General features: G+C 36.2%; 1 protein-coding gene and 1 long non-coding RNA gene across 4 annotated transcripts in view; both read left to right on the top strand.

Moving 5' to 3' along the window:
* Positions 1-25321, top strand: part of LOC105465545 (ring finger protein 217) — a 135449-nt gene that overhangs the window by 17251 nt on the left and 92877 nt on the right. The window lies entirely within an intron of this gene.
* The window catches only part of LOC139363293 (uncharacterized), a 70426-nt gene that overhangs the window by 16226 nt on the left and 28879 nt on the right, over positions 1-25321 (top strand). Inside the window, exon 1 of the long non-coding RNA XR_011623333.1 lies at positions 1-25321. This exon is cut by the window's left edge and continues 16226 nt beyond it; it is cut by the window's right edge and continues 5506 nt beyond it. This is a non-coding gene — a long non-coding RNA (uncharacterized lncRNA).

The raw sequence follows: 25321 nt of genomic DNA on the forward strand, positions 1-25321 counted from the left end.
GGTAGGAAGGTGAGAGTGGAATGGTGACAGCAAGAGTCAGCAGAACAGATACCAGCACAGTGCAGAGCACCAAAGGCAGAGGCACCTGAGCAAGTGTGCAAAGCCTGGGGTGGGCACAGGCATGGCACGTTTTAACAACTGAGGGAGGCAGTGAGGTTGCAGTAGCACAGAGAGCAGAGGGGAACCTGAAGGGGATGACTTACAAAGGTAATATGAGGGTCAGATAGTATAGATCCTCCATGGAAATTATACTTTATTTATACTATGATGGCAAATCTTCAGACAGTTTGCTTGAGCTGTAACATGACAATTAATGCTTTAAGAAGATTCTAGCTTCTATATGGAGAATGAATTGTGTTTAAGGGTTGAGTTGGCAAGAGTAGAAGCAGGGAAATGGGTTAGGAGGCAACTTCAGTAGTCAGAGATGACAGTGGTTTGCATTAGTGTACAAGTGGTGGAGATGGCTCTGTCTCGTGTCCTATCACTTATTGGATCTTTGCCTTTAAAAAGTATTGGAAGTGCATTGCCTTCAGTGCAGCAGAACATCCTTGCAGCCTTTCTGCTGAGACATCCCAGGTTTTACAACTCTATGTACCAGCTGTAGTTTTTATCTTTCAAGCAACATAGGATTAGCCTCTGTTCAACTTGATTCTCTCATATTTTACCCATCTGGGAGGGATTTTTTTTGTTTGTTTGTTTTTAATGTTTGGTTTCAGAGACATGTAAAAAGTCACTGGCCAAAAATTTTGGAAACATCTTTTGAGAAGATGTCCATAGTTAGTTCACTAATTGTCAGAATCAGTTTTTCAAAAAAGTTGAGCCATCCTCTGCTTCTTAATATTTTGCAATTTGCTTTTTTTAAGTCTTTCCTTAATTTGATGCTCAACAGTGTATCTTCATTACTTTTTAAAACAAATAGGAACTACTACCCTCCCCTTCCCAGAGATAACAAAGGTTTTACTGGCCAACCTTGAGTTCTGAGAGAATGTCATTGGAATTTTTGGTAATTCTATTTAGTTCTTGTTTTTGGTTTGTTGAATTGTTTTGGATAACTTATTTGCTTCCCCAGTTAATTCCTATTTATTTACACATATTCTTCTCTTCCTTCTAATTCTTTTTTTGTATAACAATGTTCCCTTCTGGTGTAAGTTCCACATCCTCTACCTTTAATGGCAAAGGCCTTGGGGTCATGGCTTAACGATACAATAGCTGTTTTGATTGTGCCTGTCCTTTTCTTTGTTTTTAGTTAGAGAAGAGTGATAAAGTAACAACTTAAACAAAGATTTGCTTTGTTGATTTTATGCTGAATGACTGAATTGCCTCTCCCTCCATACTTTGATTTGTTAATTTCATAGAGTCCTGAAATTTCCCTCTAATTACACTCTATATTGATCATAATACCAGTAGTGTTTCAGTGGAAGGTACTAAAATGTCAGTGTGATTTAAAAAAAAATTTATGAGAAATTCTCAAGTATTTATCTTTAAAATAGATATGTTCCATGTGCATGTTGTCTATATTTTAGAAGAACATAAACTCTGTACGTTTGTTTAATTACTGATTTCTCAGTTTTCTCTGCCTATCTGGATAAATGTAATTTAAGGAGCAGTAATTTACTCAATTTAAAATATTTTCAAATTACATGGTGTGAGCAGTCACAGACACTGTATGGTGCTGAAGAATACTGTTTATAATGTTTTTGAAAAAATTGATAAGAATTAAAGTAATGAAAAATGTGATTTTATATTTTATGTTTAGAACATTCATTAAATTTGTAATATCTCTTTAAATCCTTTACAGGACATTTAACTGTAATTTTTCCCCATGTGAACACAAAATATCCGAGACAGGTTTCAATTAATTTAGAAAGTTTATTTTGCAAAGGTTAGGGATGCACTGTGACATATCCCCAGGAGGTCCTGACAATGTGTGCCCAAGGTGGGCGGAGTACAGCTTGCTTTTATACCTTTTAGGAAGACATGAGACATCAATCAGTATGTGACGAAACATTGGTTTGGTGAGGGGGTGACTTCCAGGTCATAGGTAGGTAAGAAACAAAAGATTCGTTTGAGTCCTTGATCAGCCATTCACTGAATATACAATTCAGTCTGGCTCAGTGAATCTGCATTTTTACATAAACAGTAAGGCACAGAAAGCAATCAGATATGCATTTGCCTCAGTTGAGCAGAGGGATGACTTTCTGTCCTGGACTTGTGAAGATACGCTATCATTTATTGCCAGGGTGCAATTCAACAGAACTGTTTAACATAGAGTAAAGATTTTGGCCGCGCGCGGTGGCTCACGCCTGTAATCCCAGCACTTTGGGAGGCCCAGGCGGAGAGATAGAGAATATCCTGGCGAACATGGTGAAACCCTATCTCTACCAAAAATACGAAAAAAAAAATAAAAAATAAAAAATAACAAGGCGTGGTAATGGGCGCCTGTAGTCCCAGCTTCTCTGGGGGCTGAGGCAGAAGAATCGCTTGAACCTGGAAGGCAGAGGTTGCAGTGAGTTGAGATCGTGCCACTGCACTCCAGCCTGGCGACAGAGCGAGACTCCATCTCAAAAAAAAAAAAAAAAAAAAGATCTTGAGGCCCACAAGGAATTTCCTTGTGGGCAAATTGTGAGAGATGTATGTAGCTATGTAGCTTTTTTATGTTTGTAGCTATCTTATTTAAGAATAAAAGGGGAAGCAGGTTTGCCTGATGTAGTTTCCAGCTTGACTTTTCCCTTGGCTTAGTGATTTTTGGGGTCCCGAGACTTATTTGCCTTTCACACTCATGTTAATCTTTCTGTCAAGAATCAACTCACTTCAAAGAAAGTTCAATGTTTGCAAGAAGTTTCTCTGTAAATGTGATAGGATTTAATTTTTGGATCATGACAGTTTAGCATTTTTCCTCAAAAGTACCAACTTTATTGAAAAACAGAAGATATTTCATAAGGTAATACAAGATACTTTTTCAATATTTATCTCACTTTCTAGATACTTGGATATTTTCTATAGCAAAAATGTGGTTATTGGTACCTCATGTATGGGAAAATTCTGTAGTCTAAACCCCACCCCCAGCCTCCAAAAAAGAAAAAAACAAAAAAAGGATTCCTGCATTGAATTTTGTTTCAGTAACACATTTTGCATAATAATTTATAATCATTGCCATTTTTAGATCATTTATTATTAATAATATATTTACATATGAGTCTATGCTAGATCCTTCCTGAAAACAAAATATTAAACAATTGCTTTATGTACCTACCCTCTAAAGGCATTTGGTTTCTAGATGATATGAAAACACTGGTTTCTCAAGTCATCTTTGGTACATAATTGATAGATTTATAAAGTAAAATATGTCCAGAGTTGATGACTTAATGGTATATGGAAGTTATTTACTCACTTCCTGGTGAGAAGAATGGGAATGGGGTTCTATTATTCGCATGTTACCTTTGATGAATATATTGAAGGGCTGTGAAGGGAATTCATTCATCTTTCCTTCGCTAGCAGGTTTGCTGCTGGTTCATGAAAGGGTAAGAAAAGGGAAGAAGCACATAAAGACGTCACAGTAAAAGGATCACTTCATAGAGTAATTTGTTTTAAGGAAAAGCTTTCTATATATTTCTTCTTCAACACTCCCCCACCCCACCACAAATAGAGGTTCTTAACTTGAGAGTCTATTTGTTCATGTATTGTCTTCAGAAGGGTCATAAATGTTCTGAACTTTTATGTAAAATCAATTTTTCTCTTATGAGTGGGTCCATAATGTTTATTAAGTCTTTGGACCATTACCCAACAAGGTTTAGAGCCACTGGTTTTAAAAGGCTTTTGTGTCTTGTGATGTAGAGACAATCAGATTCTGGGGATTATTTGGTTTTCATGGTAACTAAGATGTGGGATAGAACTCTGACTATGTACTTTATTTAGTATACAGAGGAGGACACAAACATGAGAAAATTAAGGTAGTGAGTGAAATATGGTCAGGACAAATGTAAATTTAGAGTCTGAGTGGTGGTTTAGTGGTTTTATGTCCTCACTTGTCACTAATGAAAAGGACCTTACAGGTTATATAATTAAAGGTAGATACTAAATACTCAAACTAATACCACTCATTCTATTCCATCTTCTGTGGTAGCCTTCACTTTCATAAGGGGGTGGGGGAGATACATAATGATGTTTTTACCCCTAGTAAAATTAATTAATTGATGATTTCCTATGGTGTTTTGTGGCTATATTGCAAATGCTTACTGGCTCAGTAGGAAGAGGCTTGGAATTAGATAATTTGGGTTTAATCTTTGCCCTCTAATAACTGTAAGACTCTTGGAAAAGATATTTAATGGGTTAGTGTCTTAGTCTGTGCTGCTACAACAAAATACTGAGACTGGGTAATTTATAAACAACAGAAATTTATTGCTCACAATTCTGTAAGCTGAGAGTTCAACATCAAGGCACCAGAAGATTCAGTGTCTGGTGAGGGCCTGCTCCTCATGCATGGCACCTTCTGTGCATCCTCAGATGACAGAAGGGGCAAAACAAGCTCTCTGAAGCCTCTTTTATAGGATATTTATCCTGTTTATTAGGGCAGAGCCCTCAATCACCTCCCAAAAGCCCCATTTCTTAATACCATTCACCTTGGGTGTTAGGTTTCAACATTAATTTTAGGGAGAAGCAAATATTCACACCACAGCAATAAGTTAAATCATTTTGTGTTTTTATAGGTACAGACAATTTATTGGAACAGAGAAAAGTGCTAATAATGAGACCCACTTGTGTATAGGAACTTGGGACATAATTGTAGTTGTGCTATAGTCCATAAAATAGAGTGGCCGGGCGTGGTGGCTCACGCCTGTAATTCCAGCACTTTGGGAAGGAGAAGTGGGTGGATCATTTGAGCCCAGGTGTTCAAGACCAACCTGGGCAACATAGAGCAACCCTGTCTGTACAGAAAATACAAAAAAGTAACCAGGTGTGGTGGTGCATGCCTATAGTCCCAGCTACTAGGGAGACTTGAGGTGGGGGAATCACCCAAGACTGCGAGGCCAAGGCTGCAGTGAGTTGTGATCACACTTCCAGCCTGGACAACAGACTGAGACCTTTTTTCAAGAAAAGAAAGAAAGAAAATAGAGTGGAGGGGAGTGGACATTTCGATAAAAGTGCAAGGATGGTAGGCTTTCCATATAAAAAATGAGGTTTTTAAAAAATCTCATCATATGGAGAAATAAAGTCCAGATATGTTGAAGACCTGGATGTGTAATCAAATTTTAAGTGTACTAGTAGAATTGATTTTCTGATGTCTGTATAACCTTGGTACGGAAAAATATTTCTTAGAACTGGAGAAATACAACTCTGAAAGGAAATGACTAAGCTTGATTCCCTCTAAGCAAATAATTCCTGAAGGGGGAAAATGATACTATAAACTGAGACAAAAGACAATTCACATCTGGGAAAATAGTTTTATAATATATGTAAGACATAAAAGGTTATTATCCATAGTATATGCAAACTCATACGAATCAATAAGCAAAAGACAAAGCACCCAATAGAAAAGAAATGCAAAGTTTAATGACATTAATGGCTAATAAATGTATACAAAAAAGCTCATACTCATTCTTAGGTCATGTGATCCATACTAATAGAATAATGCAAGTCAACAAAACCAGTTAGTGTCTCACACTTAAAAGTGCAAGATCCAAAAGTCTGGGGTATACCAAGTGCTGGTTAGGATCGAAGAAAAAGGGATGTTCACACACTGTTTGTTCTGAGAAAAACTCCTGCACATGTGTAAGATGTATATATGAGTTTATATATTACAGCATTATTTGTAATAGTAAAAAATTGGAAACAAATTTCTGTTTTTCTTTTATTTTTTTTTTTATTTTTGTGGGTACATAATAGGTATGTGTATTTATGGGTTGTATGAGGTATTTTGATACAGGCATGTAATACTTAATAATCACATTATGGAAAATGGGATATTCTTCCACTCAAACATTTATTCTTTGTGATACAAATAATCCAATTATACTCTCTTAGTTATTTTGGAAATGAATTTCTGTCTTTAGGAAATGGATGAGAGAACTCTGATATATTCATAAAGTAGAATATTCAACTGCACATAATCTTAACTAAATCTCTACATATTAACATGAAAATATGTATTGGAAATACAATATTAAGGAAAAGAAGATCAAATTTCAGAATTTAAGCAGTTTTAAAGCAGTGAAATTTTAAAAACACATAAAGCCACAAAATACGGTTCAGAGAAATGTGTATAGTATAGTAAAAAAAACATAAATCGGATTTATGAGTGTCTAGTTGTGGGAAGGAAGAGAGGTATAGCAAGGAATTGTATTCTTTGTAATGTACGTTTTATATAAAAAATAGGAAGCAGAATGGTAAAATATTAACATTTGTTAATAAAGGGGTATTGTGAACATGGTTATGTTATATTAATCAACTTTTTGATACTTCTTTGATTTTTGGAAAATAAGTGCTGCTAAGATCTGAATGTCTGTTTCCTCCCAAAATTAATGTGTTGAAACTCAGCCATCAATGCAATAGTGTTAAGAGATGAGGCGGGCCTTTGGGAGGTGATACAGGTCATGAGAGCTCATTTCTTTCATTGCCTTTTAAAATGAATTCTAGATATGTCACAAAGGTAGAAATGATCATCTCCATTAGAGGAGCATAATTCAGATTGCATCCCTTGATTACCCTTCCAAGTACAAATAATGCATTTGTTTTCTCTGCCAGGCTGGCTTTAGTCTGATTTGTAACTTTCTCTATTTACAAAGCCAAAGATTGCTATTTCTATAAATGCCTTACCTTCTTTTGTGACCTCGTTTTTGATGATTGTCAGGTTGACCCTTTTCCCCCCACATCGAGAAGGTTTTTTGGTTAGAAGGGGAGGACAACCATCTGACTTCCTTTGATGTCATATTCAAGTACTGCTCTTAAGGTGTCCTTTGGGTTTTTACAAAGATACTCTAATGCATGGCTTCCATCAGATCCCTTCCTCCAGTTGTCTTCAGCCTTTGCTTTAATGTATTTTGATATTGTATGCCCTGTCTTCATGTTAGTAATCATGCCTAATCATTTCAAATAGAATTTTTCAATTATTGGTGCAATAGCTTTCTTTTTGTGTCTATTCAAAAGAATTTTATAACATCTATCTCTTCTTTGTCTTATATCAAAGGCTGGCAGACATTTTCTGTAAAGGGCCAGATAGTACATATTTTAGGTTTTGTAGGCCAAGAGGCAAAATGAAGAATATTATGTAGGTACTTGTAATATAAGAGAAAGGACAAATTTCCATATATTTTATTGAGAAAATTGAAAATATAATAATATTAGTAATAATAACAAAGTATCTTGAAATTTGTAATATAGATTTACTAATGTGAATAATAGAATTATTTCTTTTGAGGTAATGTTTTGCTTGACTGGGGTTCAACATTAATGTTTCCTGTCATTAGTATTAATTTTAAATATTCATCTGTCATACTGATCTGTGTTGAAATGTTACATATTTCATATTTAAAATATCTTTTCACACATATAGGTTTTGCCAAATATAGATATTAGTCTACTAGCATGTATGCACATTCGTAATTTGGAAGTTTTTTATACAATTCATTAAATTCATCTCTTGATATTTGCCTTTTAGAATTTCATTACAGTGCAAAATACTTCCAATTGAAGATTAGGTGGAAGCTCCTCAGTTGCACAGTCAAATAGATTTTTAAAAAATTCCTTATTGAAATGTGTTTCACATATCATATAGTTCACATATTTAAAGTATATAATTATTATTTAGTATATTCGCAGGATATGAGACCAGTATCACTACCTAATTTTGAAACATTTTTTATTCCCCCTAAGAGAAATCCCATACCCATTATTCATCATTCCCTGCCCTCAGCCCAGGCCTCCCATCCCCATCCTAAGAAACCATGAATCTAGTTTCTGTTTCTATAGAATTGCTTTTTCTGGACATTTTATATAAATAGAGTCATGCAATATGTGGTCTTTTGTAACTGACAAATGGATTTTGAAATAAGGAAATTTCTGTGCACTGCGTCAAGGTCCAAAAAATGCTGCTGGAATATTGAAATCATAAACTGAGCTCAGAAAATGTATCTACTGCAAAATTTGTGTGAAAATAGAGATCTTGCTTCTTGTTTTTTAAAATTATTATTTGCTTATTTTTAGAGACAGAGTCTGGCTATGTTGCCCAGGCTGGCTTTGAACTCCTAGGCTCAAGTGATCCTCCTGCCTCAACCCTTGGTATAGCTGGGACTATACCTTGCCTGGCTCTTATTTTAATTTTTGACAGGATGAGAAGTTGATATAGCAGCTCAACATTTGAATCTTGTGATTCAAATATTAGTTGTTACAGTGATCTTACTGCAGTATTAACTTGTACATTCTATGGTTTCTTGTGATTTTAGATTGCATTAATTAATATACATTAGAAAGTCTGCAGCAAAAGCTAATTTCCAAAGCCGTTAGAGTAAGTGTCCCCAACCCAGGGATCCATCCCTGTACTTTTAGGAACCAGGCCACATAGGAGGAGGTAATGCTCGGGTGAGCGAGCATTATTACCTGAGCTCCGCCTCCTGTCAGCTCAGTGGAGGCATCAGATTCTCATGGGAGTGTTAACTCTATTGTGAACTGCACATGCGAGGGATCTGGGTTGCACACTCCTTATGAGAATCTAATGCCTGATGATCTGAAATGGAACAGTTTCATCCCAACACCATCGCCCCTGACCCTCATCCATGGAAGAGTTGTCTTCCATGATACTAGTGCCTAGTGCCCAAAAGGTTGGGGACGACTGCATTCAATGGTCTACAGCAGTTTTTCCTATTCTGAAAAGTTTCAGCCTAAGCTCAAAATACTGCAATAAAACTTTATGACTGCTAAACCCATCAAATTAGTGGGTAAGGCACATCAGGATATTCCGCTTCTACTCATGATAGAATTCACAGAATGATTGTTAAATCCATGAAATCAAATGAATTTTATAAGTGACACTATTGGTTCAATAACACATGATAGATTTGAGTATTTTTCACAAAGTACCTGCTGATAAGTAATACAGTGAATACCCACAACCGTTAAGCACCCAAAATGTTCACTAGCTTTTTAAATTTGTCAAACTAAGCCTTTTTCTATCCTACACATTTTTGCCACCATCCATTGTAACACATTTTAGCAGGTTCTACTTGAGATTGTACTGAATTTGTGTTTTCTCAATTTGTTTAACCTTTAAACTACTTTAATTAAAGTTCTTTAATCATTAACACCTTTAATCTTTGCCTGTAGTTATTCCACAGAGAATGTTCATTCATAGAGACTAATTTTCCAGGTCACTTCAAACTCAGCTTTGACTCCTCAAATAAACAGTAACAATTAAGCCATATCTGTATGTCAGTTGACATGTAAAGAGCCAAGGAAAACAACTTGAAACCATTTACCTTGTTTTTAAATTGCATGTTAATGTTGCTTCCAAGTTTCGCAGCTCTTTGGACAGGGGTATCACCAAAATGCTAACAGTCTTAAACGAGTTTATTTTCTTTATAAGCATGTATCTGCTACAATATAATATAATTTAATTACCTTACCATTGGTAAATAGCTTTCTTTGCTTGTCTAACAAATGTGCCATTTGAAAAGTTACTTTGGTTGCAGCTTCATTTTCATGTTTACATTTTGTGAAGTTCTATGTGATGGAATATTGTTTTTTTTAAATTTACTGTTTTTTTAACCATCACTTTACTGCTGGTTGGTAATATTTTGATGAGTGCTTATGCTAGTAATGTTAGTAATGTTGTCATTTATTGTATTGTTTTAGTATAACTACAGTGTCACTGCATAATAAACAAAGTTATTTGTCATGTAATTATATAGCAGAATAATCCACACTCCATTGTGCCTTCAAACATGACACTTGAAGTTTATTTATCTTGTTTCTTCTTTTGACATATGCAATAGTAATGAAAAAAGTAATACAAGAGTCATGGTAAGGTGATATGCATGGTACTCCAAATGCTGTCAAGTTTTAACTGTCACTGTGACTCATAGTGAACTGAGCAATAGTGGGAATCAATGAGAATGTCACCTGTGATCTCCGTCACAACTCAGCTCTGCTATTGTCACACAAAAGCAGCCATAAACAGTGCATAAATGATGAGCATAGCTGTGTTCCAATAAAGCTTTATTAAATTTGAGTATGATATAATTTTCATATGTTATCAATTATTACTATTCTTTTTATTTTTCTATTTAACCATTTAGAAAGGTAGAAGTCATTCACAGCTCGTAGGCTGTACCAAACAGGCAGCAGGTTAGATTTGGCCCATGGACCAAATAGTTTACAGAACTCTGTCCTACATTATTGATTTTCTCTTTATTGGATCTTTCTTATTAGCATACAAACCAGCTGTGTGCTCTTCTTTAAAAAAAAAACCAACAAAATAAAGACAAGGAAACCCTCCTTGTATGGCTCCATTTTTCCTTGCAGCTAGCGTTCCTCTTGTTTGCTTTCTTTATAATGCTTTGCAAAAGTTGTCCCCACTCCCATCTCTTATTTCCTTTCCATTTTCTCTTGAACCCATTTAAATCAAGCTTTGCCTCTACCTCCCCACTGTAACTGCTTTTGTAAGTATCTGACACAATTGATCACTCTATGCTCCTTGAAATACTTTCTTCCCTTGACTTCAAGGACACTGTAGTCTTCATTTTCTTCCTTCCACACGGGATATTTATTTTATGATTTGTTGTTAATTAATCTCCTTCTGAGTTACTTCTTAACTTTTGTTTTGACTCTTATAAGTCTTGGTCCTTTTATCTTCTCTGTGTATGCTCACTGCTCTTATTATCTTATCCAATTTCTGGTAAGTATTCTCTATCTGCCACTGGCTTTCTAATTTATATCCCGAGCTCAGGCAGTTTCATGGAACTCCAGACTTGTTTATACATCTATGTAATACATCTGCAATTGATTTCATAAGAGATATCTCAAATTTGACATTTCAAAAACTCAGTTCTTTACATTACCCTGTAAACCTGTTTTATTTATAGTTTTTACCATTTCAGTTGATGGCCATTCCATTTTTCCAGTTGCTTAGATCAGAACTTTGGAGTCAACTCTGACTCTTCTTTCTGTGATAGCACATTCTTATTTTTCATGGGTGATTGTTAGAGCTATCTTTAAAATATAACCAGAATTGAGCCACTTCTCACCATTTCCCCTGTTACCACTATGAACCATGCCGTCATCATTCTCACCAGGAATCTAGCAGTAAAATCTTAACTGTTCTCCCTGCTCTAGTACCTTTGTAGGGTGATCTCAAGAGTGAAGCCAAATTGGGCATGGTGGCTCAAGTCTTTAATCCCAGCACTTTGAGAGGCTGAGGTGGGAAGATTACTTGAGGCCAGGAGTTCGAGACCAGCCTGAGCAACAAAACAAGACCCCCATCTCTACAAAAATAAAAATAGATAATTAGCTGGGCACAGTAGCTCATTCCTGTAGTCCTAGCTACCCCAAAGGGAGGTGGGAAGATCACTTGAGCCCAGGATTTTGAGGTTGCAGTGAGCCAAGATCACATGACTGCAAAGCCTGGGTGACACAGTGAAGCCACAGAGATCATTTAAAAATGTAAGACCTGACATGTTGCTCTTTTACAATGGCTCCTCAGAGTAAAGGCCAAAGATCTCGCAGTGGCCTGCAATTCCCTATGTGATCCATGACTCTGTTCCCCCACGCTGTTTCCTTTCTGACCTCCCTGACTCCATTTTCTATTCCTCCTGCCATTGCTCACTCAGAACAAGCTTCTCGGACTCTTTGCTCTTTCTCACATCACACCCACGTCCACATTAGGACCTTTCCAATAGCTGTTCATCTTTCCCCTAATATTTACATGGCTAGCTCTTAATCTGTTTCCAGTCTGTGCTCAAATACCAATTTCTCCTAGTGGCCTTCTTTTAGCACCCCATGTATACATGCTACCAACCCTCATCCCCCTCATACCAGTATTCTTCTTCCTTGTTTAATCTGCTCTATTTTTTCATAGCTTTATTATCTTCGAATAATGATGTGTTTTATTAGATTCATTTTTGTTGTCTTTTTCTCTCTGCAAGTCTGTAGGCCATGAGGATAAGAATTTTGTTTAGTTTTGTTCATTCATGAGGCCTGCGTGCTTGACACGTAGTAGGTGATCAACAGACATTTGTTTTAAATAGTATCTTGAAAACAATTTTGTAATATTTTAGAGCTGGAAGGGATTTTATAAGTAGTTTCTAAACCTGTGCTAATAGCCACATGGTACTATTCAAATATAAATTAAAATTAAGTAAAGATTTAGTTCCTCAGTCCTAGTAGTAACATTTTAAGGGCTCTTGTGTTCAGGGGCTGCTGTATTTGACCGCTCAGGTATAGCACTTTTCTGTCATACCAGAGAGCTCTATTGGACAGCCCGGGGCCCATGGATTCCCCAAGGTCATGCAGGTCATTAGTCCATGACTGATACTGAATCCAGGGGACTCAAATGATTTATGAAAATTACAAAGTATCCCTTCTCATAGAAATGCCCTGGGGATCTTGTTAACATTGCAAATTCTGGTTCACGAAGTCTGAGATGGGGGCCCACACTTTTACAATTCAAACGAGCTACAAAGTAAAGCCGGTAATGCGGACCTGCAGCATCACACTTTAAGTAGCAAGGTTGTAGAATGCTCTAAAATATTAAGGAATAACTCCTTTGAACATTTTAAGTAGGACATATATTCATTTTTGCTGCAAAGGTATATTTTGTAATTAGAATAATGTTTCCTAATAAAACTAGCTGAAACCTTAAATACTGGTTTTGTACAAAGCTACATATATTAAAACATGTTTTCTATTCCCAAATGAAAACTTGATAAATCATAGCCAAGCAGGAGCAAACAAGAAACTAAGAGGCTATAGAACATTGATTTTAAGAATGTACTTGACATAGGCTGGTTTGTGGTTTACATTTTTAATGCTGTGTAGATGTAATGGCTGTTCTGCTAACGTCTATAGCAAGATACTGGATGTGGTTAGCTCATTCTAGTGTATTATATAATAAAAGTTTAGAATAGTGAGAGGACGGGAGGTTTTTCTTGTTGAAATTGACTTGTTCCATTTTGTTTCAGAATGTGGATTTGATTTTGGAAAGTATGATACTATCTTTTGAATTATAAAAGTACATTGAATTTTTCTGTTCCAAATTTTGTAAAGAATAATTCATTAGCCGGACATCATTCTTTGTTTTGACGATTTTTTTGTCAAATTCTGATTGTAAAGTAATTGGATTACTTTAATAAATTACTGGTTAGTAAATGTAATAAATTTACTTTAAATAAATTTAATATACTTATCCTTAGTTGCTTATACAGATGACCACCCAGCTTTTACCTAAAACAGTTTATGTCTTTGATGATGTTACATTTAGGTGTCAGAAAAAGACACTGCCATGAAACTGTCTAAATTTTCCAGTGTAATAGAATATTTGTTCATTTTATAGACTAAGAAACAACTGTCAGTGGTCCTGCCTACAGTAGTAGTATTGGCAAACTTATAGAGCATAATCAAATAATATATATTTTGTAATAATTGACTTCAAATTGTAAAATGTCCTTGATATATGAACTTTCTTTTGGTCTCTACTGCTGGCCAGTTATGCCTAAAGTTGACACTATCATAAATGCATGAGGCATCTATTAAAAATAGATTCCTGAGGTCTTGCCCCAAGAAATTCTGATTTAGTAACTCTGGGGTATGTCCTAGGAATCTGTATTTTTAACAAATACCTTGGGTTTTCTGACTAAGTGAACAATATAAATAGAGTGCTGAGAACAATAACTGGCAGATAGTAATTACAAATAAATATTAGATCTTCTCCTCCCCTTTCCACTAAAATGATTATCGTTAGCCCATCTGATAACCAAAATTTGGTTAGGTTTTCCTTTCTTTGATGAAGAAGTGTAGGAAATATGAGAGAATAAGATGATTTCTCAGTTGCCCAAATATTCACTGAGGGCTTTCTAGTTGCGGCATGCAGTATTCCAGATCTTGGAAGTGCAAAGGTGAACCTGTCATGTTTTCAAGTCAGGGAATTGTAGCCTATTTGGGTGATATATAAGTAAAATCACTTGTCTTACAGTGTAGTAGGTGCTACATTAGAGCTGGGTGCAGGTGCTGGGCGGCACATAGGAAGGCCGGCTGTTTGTCAGGGAGAGTTTTGTAAGGAATAGTGAGGCCTCAGATGAGATCTAAGGGTAAGTAGGAGTTAGCTAGATAAAGAAGGGGCTGTGTAAAGAGTGTATCAGGGCTAAGAGCACCACAGCTGAGATGGCATACTTCTTCAGTGAATTGCAGTGGCTCAGAAGAAGCAGGAGATCCTCTGGAGAGGTGAGTAGGAATTCGAGCCATTAATCTGACAAGGAATTGTGGCCTTTATTCTGAAGGTAGTGGGCAGTGATTGAAAGTCATTGAAAACATTTTGCATTTGAAAAAACAAATTACTCTGGCTGGAGTGTGGAGAAGGGATTGGAAAGAGGGAAGGGGTCATGATGGAAGGAAGAGGAAAAAGCAAGTTTGGAAGACAATGGAAGTTTAAAATATTAGCCTAGAGAAAAAAATATATGGGATATGTGTGCATCTTTTTGTTTTATAAGTGTTTAAACATATTTTTAAAACATAGGTAGAATAGTCTAACCCCGTGTACCTGTCACACAACCACAATTAGTGACTTATGAGCAATTGTGTTGCATCTGTATTCCCACTCACTTCCCCTTCCCTTTCTTATTTTGAAGCAAAATCCTGACATGATTTCATCTGCAAATCTTTCAGTATGTATCTCTCTAAAGTAAGGACTTATTCTTTTGAACGTAAACATAATTACACCTAAATAATAATCATTTCTTAATATCATTATATACTTAGTATTCAAATTTCCAGTTGCCTCATGAATGGTAGACTTCACAAACTTGTAAGTGAAGTAACTAAGACTGTCTAGACTTCTGACTTCAGATGTGTGAATCTGCTTTCTCCCATACACAGCTGCTTTGCTGCTCCCAAATTGGAGAAAAAAAGTTAGTTACTAGCATGATATTAGGTAGGTGCAAAAGTTTCTACAACCTGCTTTTTGTATATATCCTGAAACTACTACATCCTGAGCTGCCCAAGTGTTTTCTTTGGTGCTAGTAAGTGCTACATTAGGCAGTTGTATGGTGTTATATTTCCAACTATGCTTTCATCTTTTTTAAGAGTAAGAATTATACTTGAAAAACTGTACACCTGTTACTTGAGCCTGAATTTTATAGCTCCGTGGCTGACTGTTGGCAGGCTCAGAGATTTGGAGCTCACTATCTAAAAGAGGTAGTACTGAGAAAGTTGAGGATATACTACAAGAATTTTTTATGATCCAGGGATAGACAACTTTGTAAATTCAGGCTACTAATATTGTGTAAAAATGGGATGTTACATATCCAAATATTAACCTAAGGATAACTTATAGTTCTATTAAGAAAAATTAAAACAAAATTATTTCTCTTTGTTGACTGTATTTGTACCCTTGAGTAGGGAGATGTCTGTGGTTTGTCAGTTATTTATACCATCACCTTCTTCATCCGTATTTTATTAAAAGTTAGTGTACTTTTATTGCCTCTAATCTCTTTTACAAATTTTATTTTGTAAAATATTATACATACAAAAGAGTATAACACATGGATATAGTTTTAAAAACAGTAATAAAATGAAAGCTCACATAAAAAATAGAACAGTAACAATACTGAAGGCCATGATGGTGCCCATCCAAAACACGCTGTGCACTCTGATTCAGAGCTAAGCAATGTCCTGGATTTTATTGAATTATTTATTAATTTAGTTTCATTACAAATGTATGCATTCCTAAACACTGTTGCTTAGTTGTGCAGATTTTTAATCGCTTTTATAAAAATGAAAACATTCTTTGTATGTTTTTATAGGAATTTTACTTTATTCAAAGTTAACATTTTGAGATTCTTTTATATGAGACAGCAACTTGTTCATTTTTCATTGCTGTTTTGGAGTTTGCTGTATGAATATAACCCGATTTACTTACACTTTGCCTATTGAAAAACATTTGGAGGGCGGATGCTGTGGCTCATGCCTGTAATCCCAGCACTTTGGGAGGTCGAGGTGGGTGGATCACCTGAGGTCAGGAGTTCGAGACCAGCCTGACCAACATGGCAAAACCCCATCTCAACTAAAATTACAAAAATTAACCGGGCGTGGTGATGGACATCTGTAATCCCAGCTACTCGGAATCTAGGATAGGAGAATCATGTGAACCCAGGAGGCGGAGGTTGCAGTGAGCCGAGATCATGCCACTGCATTCCAGCGTGGGTGATGAGCAAGACTCTGTCTCAAAAAAGAAAAAGAATCAAGAAAAGAAAAATATTTGGAATATTTGTTTTTTTTTTTTTTCCTATTTCTCTTATAGACTATGTACATGTATAGGAATTTTTCCAGATTTTTTTTTATATGGTTGCTTCACAAGGCCGTGGAACTTTAACCTGGCTTGGTATTGCCAAATTGTTTTCCAAAGTGGGTTGTGCCAGTTAATACTTGCTCCCACAGCTGATGAAAGTTCCCATTGCTCCATAACCTCAACAGTACTTCGTAGTATATTTAAGTGTTTTGCCAGTCTGCAGGGTATGAATAAACATCTTGTGATTTTATGTATTCATTACCCTCATTTATAATTAGCTTGAGCTTTTTTTAATTTTTGAAGATTTTTAATTTTGAAGATTTGTTTTAATTTTTGAAGATCATTTATGTTTTCTCTGATGTGCTTTTTCATATCTTTAGCCCCTTTTTCTGTTTGTCTCTTGGGTTGTTTCTTGCTGATTCATAGGAGTTTTTATACCCTCAATACTGTTTTTATACCTTCAATACTGTTTTTATACCCTCAATACTGTTTTTATACCCTCAATACTAATCTTTTGTTAAATGTGTTGTGGATATCTTCTACCAATTCTTCTTCTATTTTTATGATGTCTTTTTATGAAGAGTTTTAATTATCTTTAATTTATTGCAATCTGAATTCTGTCCCCACAGCTCTATTGACATTGGCTCTTGAAGGCAAACTTCATAATGAGGGAAAGAGTCAAGTTTTGTGTAACCTGAAGCATATACAGTGTGAACACACTCTTTAAGACTAAGTTATGAATATAAAGTTAGATGAAAAGGTAAATGATTAGAATGAGACTATAAATCACAACAATTACACATTTTAAAAGCTACCAAATACTACAGATATTGCAGTTTTAAAATATAACATTCCTCTTAACTGCCTTGTATATCTTTATATCACTTATCTATTTTTTTTTTACTATATAAAGCCTGATTACCTTTGTATAATGAAAATTTTGTAATGTAGTTTTGAAAGATTGAGTGTAAAAACGATCCATATTTTCTTTAAATCATCTTAATATGGTTCAGTATTGACAGTTGAGTTGCATAAAATATGTTCCTCTTCACACAGACTTGTTTGTAGTACTCCTGCAAATTTATGTTCTACAAACATGGACGTGCTGGTAGATTGTATTTTTATCATTTCTATCGAAAAAGAATTTGTTTTCTGTTTTGGTCTGGTGTGTTTTCATTTGTTAAGCTGATGAGAAGAGAATTTCTGGTTTGACCAGACATAGAAAGAGAATCCTCTGTTTAAAATGTTCTGTTTCATGATTGAAAGGATTTTTCCATAGAAGAGCTCATGGCTCCATATATTTCCATGTATGGCTGCTTCACTACTCACATATTCCCCACCCTGAGCTTTATAGAACATGTATTACAATCCTTGTGCTTAAGTCATGACTCCAGGTAAGTCGGCACAAAAGAATGGAAGATATTCCTGGAAATCATTCCTACCCTAGGGCTCTGCCAATTACTTAATCATACTCAAAAGTGACTGTAAATCACAGACAGGTTCGCACAACTCAAGAGTTAATATATTCCCAACTCAAATAGTCCTTAGGCAAATCCAAAAAATGTTCGCTGATAACTGTAATAATGACAGCAGACACAGTGATGGTGGGGAAGTCAGAGTGGAAAGTGACAGGGGTCTTAACGAATTACAGTTAAATCTCTTACTCCTGCAAAAACATCTGACGCATGAGCACATTCCTAGGTCCTTGGAAACAGCCTGTGGCGATGAGATACCCGGACACTAGTTTCAGGGTAAGTCCTGCATCTTTAATCTGCTCACTCTCTCTACAACCCTGAACACTTTGCCTTGCTTGTTTTCTTTACTTTCGTACCTTTAGTTGGTTCTCCTTCAAAGGCTTCTCTAGACTGTTCTAACAGTATTTGTCCAATATCTGCCTTGCTTTTAATTTTTTCATCCTGTAAGTATCCCTTTGACCTTACTGATCCCACCGCTTGAACTGTCCTTACCTGTTCTTATGTGAGGGTGACTCCAAAATTTCCATGTTGAATCCTGGTATGTCTCCCAGACTCCAGAGTCCCTTTTCTGATTGTGAGCAAGGGGCATCTCCTAATTGACATGGCTCATAGATGCCTCAGATTATATTTGTTCAGAGCAAAGTTTTAATATTTCTTCCAGACCATTCACCATTTCATCCTTCCATGTTCCAGTCATTTCTCTTCTCAGCTCCAGTCATTTTCATTCTCCCAGTCATGTAGCCTCAAATCTTCGTCATCTCTGTTACCTCATTTTCTCACACTTTACTTCCCTCATTTCGCCCCTCTACTCTCCTATCCTATGGATTTACCTTATATGTCACTTACATCTGCCTTTTTTCTTCCCTCAGCTCTTTTCTCCCATTTCAGATTCTCTAACAGAGGTACAAACTGCTGTGGGATATGGACAAGGGGGAGTGAAGACGAATTCAACTTTTCCTAAAGCCTTATGTAAATCCATCTGCTTATCTCCATCTTCACTTTGTCCATGATCCCGAAATTCAGAATTTCTCTACCATTTTTCTATATACTTTTTTTTTTATTGGTCATCACATTAAAAAACTGTGTAGAAGGCCAGGCACCTTGGCTCAAGCCTGTAATCCCAATACTGTGGGAGGCCAAGGTGGACAGATCATGAGGTCAGGAGATTGAGACCATCCTGACCAACATGGTGAAACCCTATGGCTACTAAAAATACAAAAAAAAAATTAGCCGGGCATGGTGGTGTGCGCCTGTAGTCCCAGCTACTTGGGAGGCCGAGGCAGGAGAATCGCTGGAACCCAGGAGGTGGAGGCTGTCGTGAGCCAAGATCGCACCCCTGCACTCCAGCCTGGGCAACACAGCGACACTCTGTCTCAAAAACAAACAAAAAAAAAAGTGTAATATTTTGTCAACATGAGATTATAAGCACCTGTATGGTTATAAACATGTAGTGGGCAAGGAATCTATTCTCACTTTGGTCCAGAACAATGCCTTTCATATAAGAGGCCCTGAAAAAAATGCATGTGAAATTGACTCCTTCAAAAGTGCCTTTTGGCCGGGTGCGGTGGCTCACGCCTGTAATCCCAGCACTTTGGGAGGCCGAGGCAGGTGAATCACGAGGTCAGGAGATCGAGACCATCCTGGCTAACACGGTGAAACCCCGTCTCGACTAAAAATACAAAAACTTAGCCGGGCGTGGTGGCGGGTGCCTGTAGTCCCAGCTACTTGGGAGGCTGAGGTAGGAGAATGGCGTGAACCCGGGAGGCGGAGCTTGCAGTGAGCCGAGATCGCGCCACTGCGCTCCAGCCTGGGCGACAGAGGGAGACTCCGTTTCCAAAAAAAAAAAAAGTGCCTTTTGCTGCCGGTTTTTGTTTTCAAAAACAGATACACGTCTTTATACCTTTACATATAGTATAGAGCCTGCAGTTGATTTATAGCAATATTTAGCATAAAACACAACTTCTTTCTCAAGGTGACTTCGAGCCTCTAAAACGCGTACTTGGAAAAACATACTGTGTATCATGCTGAAGACAAACAAGGCCTGGTGGCCCCTAGTCCAGTTCTGAGACTGGTTGGTCTTTGGGATATTTCATTTTAAATTTTCTCTTGTAGGAATACCATTCCATTTTTAGCCTGCCCGTGACATGAGTGGCTAACCGCAGGTGCACGGGGAAGTTGGCACTTCGAGCTGACAGGGATTCATTTCTTCCTTAGCCGATGCCCCAACAGATCCCTTCTCTAGTTTCACTGCATGCTTTCTGTCTTGTGAATTCCTATAAGTGTATCTCTTCTCTCATCTTTCCCACTTCAGGGCCCTGAATCCCCATTCGTGGATTAAGGAAACCATGAAAAAGAGGCCCTGAAAAAGAGCAAATACAAATGGCCTTTACCTTTTTTTTTTTTCAAGCATTAAAATTGTAGTTCAAACTCATTGTTATGGTTAGTGTGATCTTGTAGAAAATGCACTGTACTTCAGGCTCATAGACTGTAGCTCTGCCAGAGCCTAAAGTATAACTACAGTCAAGCCAGGTGACCTACCTGTGCCACATTTGCTTAATCTTGAAAGTGAGGGTGAGCCTTAGGGCTGTTCTCTGGATCAGATAAAATGATGAAAACTGCTTTGAAAAGCTTGGAGCAGAATTTTTCCACATTGAGAAGTGTTCAGATAACCTTTAAAGGAAAAAATTATCATGGACCCCTGGTATTGACTTAGCACTGTAATGTTAAAAAAAAGAAAATCCAGTTGTACTTTTCATGTACTCTATACTTAATTCTTTTATACAGATAAACAGCTATTAAACTGAAATAAATTTATGAAAAAGGTCCCAGAACAATAGTACGAACAATAGCTTATTTACAAATTGACAAGATCAGTTTAATGAACAATATTGTTGTTTTTGCTGCTGTTTGCTGAAACTAAAGTAGTGTAACTGAGCATTGTACTGATTACTGCCACTGGTCATGTAATGATTCAGTTCTCTCAAGCCATGTCTCTGTTTAGGCTAGAGAAACCTTGGCTTATGGTCCCATTATTTAATATTTACTTTCTGAATTTACATCTCTGTTTATTTTTCTCTAGTGCTTGGCAAATAGTATTAATATACTTGCCACATCATACCATTATTTTGAATTTAAGTTGGTGTTTTAATTTATTTGAGATTCTAGAAACTAAAAATGTATTCTGTTGAATGGTATTATGACATGAATTATTACTTAAAAATTTGTCTTAAAGCTGATTAAAACAAGACTCTTAATATAGTGATAGTTGCTGTATATTAGGTTACACTTTGAGAAACACACATAATGTTATAATATTTGATATGTTATATATAATACACAATGTGTAAATGTAAGAGGGGTATTATAGATATCAGACAATAGTTGTAAATTGTTCAGCCATTTTTATATGATACAACATTCTATAAAGAAAAAAAGTATTATTTTTTGAAAACTACAACTACTGATTAATTCCTAAATATCTTATTATTTTATAATTTACTAGGGACATTTTGGTCCTCACATTAATCAGGTATTCTAGGAAAATATGGTACATTTCAGATTTGTATGCCTATTAGAGAAATAGATACCTTAGAATATATTTTATCTAAATATACTGGCTGAAATACATGAGTATCTATGTGCCTACATTGTAAGGAAGTTTTCCATATTCCTACTTCAACTAAGTTCATAGTCTGGCAGTGTGCCATATTACTGGAAGCGGTAGTCCTGAATGGATAACTGTAGTAAAAAGATTTTTTAAAAAATAGAATAAGCGTTACTCCCTAGAATTCAAGCATAACATGCATAACATAGGGTTTTTTGTTCTTTCTTTTATATTTAATGCCATGGATATTTCAAAAGTATGGAAGTATGATGTTTGAAATATCTTTCAATTACGTATAGTGAAAACATTCTAAAATGACCTTGGAATATAGAGTCTGAAATATCCAGTCACCAACTCGAAGATTACCTTTTACTTATTGATTTGGCATTTTGCAAAATATTAATTTTTAGATTGTTCTTTGATTTTTCTATTGATTAATAGCACCTACTGCTGATTTATGAGGCTTTTCTTATAAGGGAAACAAAAGAAGTCAAGTTTTTTGAAGATTGGAGCTAGTTATATTAGGGAATGTTGAATTCAGTATTTATGTGAAATTCTATCTAAGTTTTCTTGTATTTTTAGTGGGTTTTTTTTCTTGTTATCAGTTTTTGTGTGTTTGTTCTCCTCTGCCCACCCCCCATTCTTAGAGGCTATGCTTTTGAGGTCAGTAGTAAATGGAGTTGTCTTTTCTAGACTTGTTGGACTTAATTTGAGAATGGTAGCATGAAGGAACTAGTGAAGTCTGGGGCACAGAGAATCCCATATTAATGTTACCACCTGTCTTATAACATGGCAGACAAAGATGTAATGATATGTTTTGGCAACTAGTAATTAAAATATGACAATTGAAATAAGTAAACTTCTTCCTGATAATTCCTAGAAGTATGGTGTTTTAGTGATAAAATGTAAAGTAAAATTTGAATCACAGTTGTTAAAATTAGGGATTATTGCTTACTAATCCAGAGTTCACACACTTGTCTTGGTCTTTCCCTTTAAGTTTGCAATTTTGAACGAAGTATAGGATTTCTCTCTTGTGTGATAGGAACACATTGTAATGAAATCCTTCATGCATCACTGCATTGATTTTGTATTATTTGTGCTGAGAGAGGGAAACAAAATGATTATTTTCTAATGCTGAGTGGAATGATTCAAAGCAAAGATAAGTGAAAAAATGCATAGCAGCTGTAGAACAAATGTTACTCCCATCAATTATCCCTGACAGATGAGGGTATATTCTCAGGCAGACCTCTGGAATCACTGTTTCCATCTAGGCAGGGTGTACTAAAATAATTTCTCCACCTGTATTTTAGGTGCTGTTGTATTCTCCAAAGAAATAAGATCTTTAGTTACATATCTTTTTATGAACCCCAAACTCCTAATGGATGGTATACATTGAATTACTTTTGTATTGTGAGAGTAAAATACTGGAGAGAATAATCATCTCCAGAATGGCCTACTTTGATGAGCCTAGCCAGGACATCTTTGTCTTGTTGTTAGCTTCTAAATGAAGTGCCTTTCTGTCTGGTCTGTTGCTACTGAGTGTGAGGAATCTTGTTTGGCTGCTGAGGAATTTAGCTGCACTTTCCAGGCACTGGAACAATGTGCCCATTCGTGGATTAAGGAAACCATGACCTCAAACCTTCTAATCCTCCTCGTCACAAGCTTCATGGTCTTTAACTGGCCCAAGTTACTTTTAATTACTGCTCTACTTCTGCTTCCATTTCTGTATCCAAATGCTGTCGTGGCCCCTGCGCACCTCTTATCCCCATCTTCCCTTGAGACTTAGAGAACTGCTTGCTTCTCTTTGCTTTGTTTTGGTTTCATTTCCTTATTTACTTCCAACCTGAATACCTTCCTTGACTTTCATCCCCAAAGAATTTTTTTAACCTTGTTATCTACTACCACAGCCACCCCATTTTCCTCTTCTTGCTTGTAATTGTCAGCGTCATGCTGGCCCCGTATGTTCCTGTTTGAAGTCTTGCTAGGTCTCTCTCCTCCTCTCTACTTTCTGATAGTGTCCACGTGATTTTTGTGCTGGCTTATCAAACTTCATATCCCTTATATGGGAACTTTTCCCCATTACATTATTTTTGTAACTAAGTACTTAATGCGTATTGTGGAATCTATTTGGTTCTATTATAGCTAGATGAAGGAGACTCTTGCAGACTTTATTAGGCAGAGGAGGCTACTTGGTATATTGTAATAGTTCTGGGTCTACAGTGTAAGGCAATTATATCATATAAATCAGAGCTACCAGGATGCTGTGGAGTCAGGAAGTATTGTTATTATCCTAATAATAAGAAAGTATAAAAAATTGTTTGCATATTAAAAGGACTGATTTAGTAATAATAGTGGTAGCCAAAGATTAAATGGCCTACCTTAGTAAGTAGTGAGCCCTTTGTCATTTTAAACACACACACACCTTATACCTATTCACCTTCAGATTTGTAAAGGAGGCTAAAAATCAGATATATGGGTGAGTAGAAGAGATTTAACATTTGATTTTCAACACTGAGATCATAGGATTTAGTGATTAGCAGAATCGAGTGGCTGTATGGTTCTAAAATCACTGATAAGATAATGAAGTAACCATATCATAGTGGAAAATAACACTGGCTCTGGAGTCAGACCGATAGGGATTAAAATCCCAGCACTGCTGTTTTTTGGCTTGTAACCTTGGAAAAGTTACTTAGCTTCCTTAAGCCTCAGTGTCTTCATGTTACAATGGTGATACAGTAACTACTACATAATAAATACTCAGAAATTATTAGATAGCAACATCATTATCATCATCATCATCATCCAAAGATGATTATAGGAATAAACTTTAGAGATTCACTGCACAGCATGGTGACTGTATTTAATTTATATTTCGATATTGCTAAAAGAGTAGATTTTAAATATTCTTTTTTTTTTTTTTTTTTTTTTTTTTTTTTTTTTTTTTTTTTTTTTTTGTTGAGACGGAGTCTCGCTCTGTCGCCCAGGCTGGAGTGCAGTGGCCGGATCTCAGCTCACTGCAAGCTCCGCCTCCCGGGTTCACACCATTCTCCTGCCTCAGCCTCCCGAGTAGCTGGGACTACAGGTGCCCGCCACCTCGCCCGGCTAGTTTTTTGTATTTTTTAGTAGAGACGGGGTTTCACCGTGTTAGCCAGGATAGTCTCGATCTCCTGACCTCGTGATCCACCCGTCTCGGCCTCCCAAAGTGCTGGGATTACAGGCTTGAGCCACCGCGCCCGGCCTAAATATTCTTAAACATATGAGATGATGGATTTGTTAATTAGCTTGATTTAATCATTCCATAATATATAGCTATATTAAAATATCACATTATACCTTATAAATATGTATATATAATTATTTGTCAATTTTAAAAATACAGGTAGTTACAGCAAAGGAAAACCCAATGTGATTTTTCTATTGTCTATATCTATTGTCAGAGTTCATACCACGAAGCTTCTCATACGATATGTCTTGTAGTCCTCATAATCTCCTTGTTAGGTATGTGGTTTTGAAGGAGAAATTGAGGTTCAGATATGTTAGGGAAGGCCTCTCATGGGAACTCAGAACTAATTGATCCCAACATCTGTGTTTAAACTTGTTGTCCAGTAGCCAAATGACGTCAAGTGCTGCAAAAATCTGCACCTAAAACACACTTTTTAGATTAGATTTTTAAATTCTAATCTTTTTTTTAAACGATGGGTTGAAGTTTTTTTCTTTAAAATTCATCAATCAAATAAGGTTGCCTTTCTTAGAAGT

Source organism: Macaca nemestrina, chromosome 5 (genome assembly GCF_043159975.1).
Source record: "Macaca nemestrina isolate mMacNem1 chromosome 5, mMacNem.hap1, whole genome shotgun sequence".
Taxonomy (NCBI): Eukaryota; Metazoa; Chordata; class Mammalia; order Primates; family Cercopithecidae; genus Macaca; species Macaca nemestrina.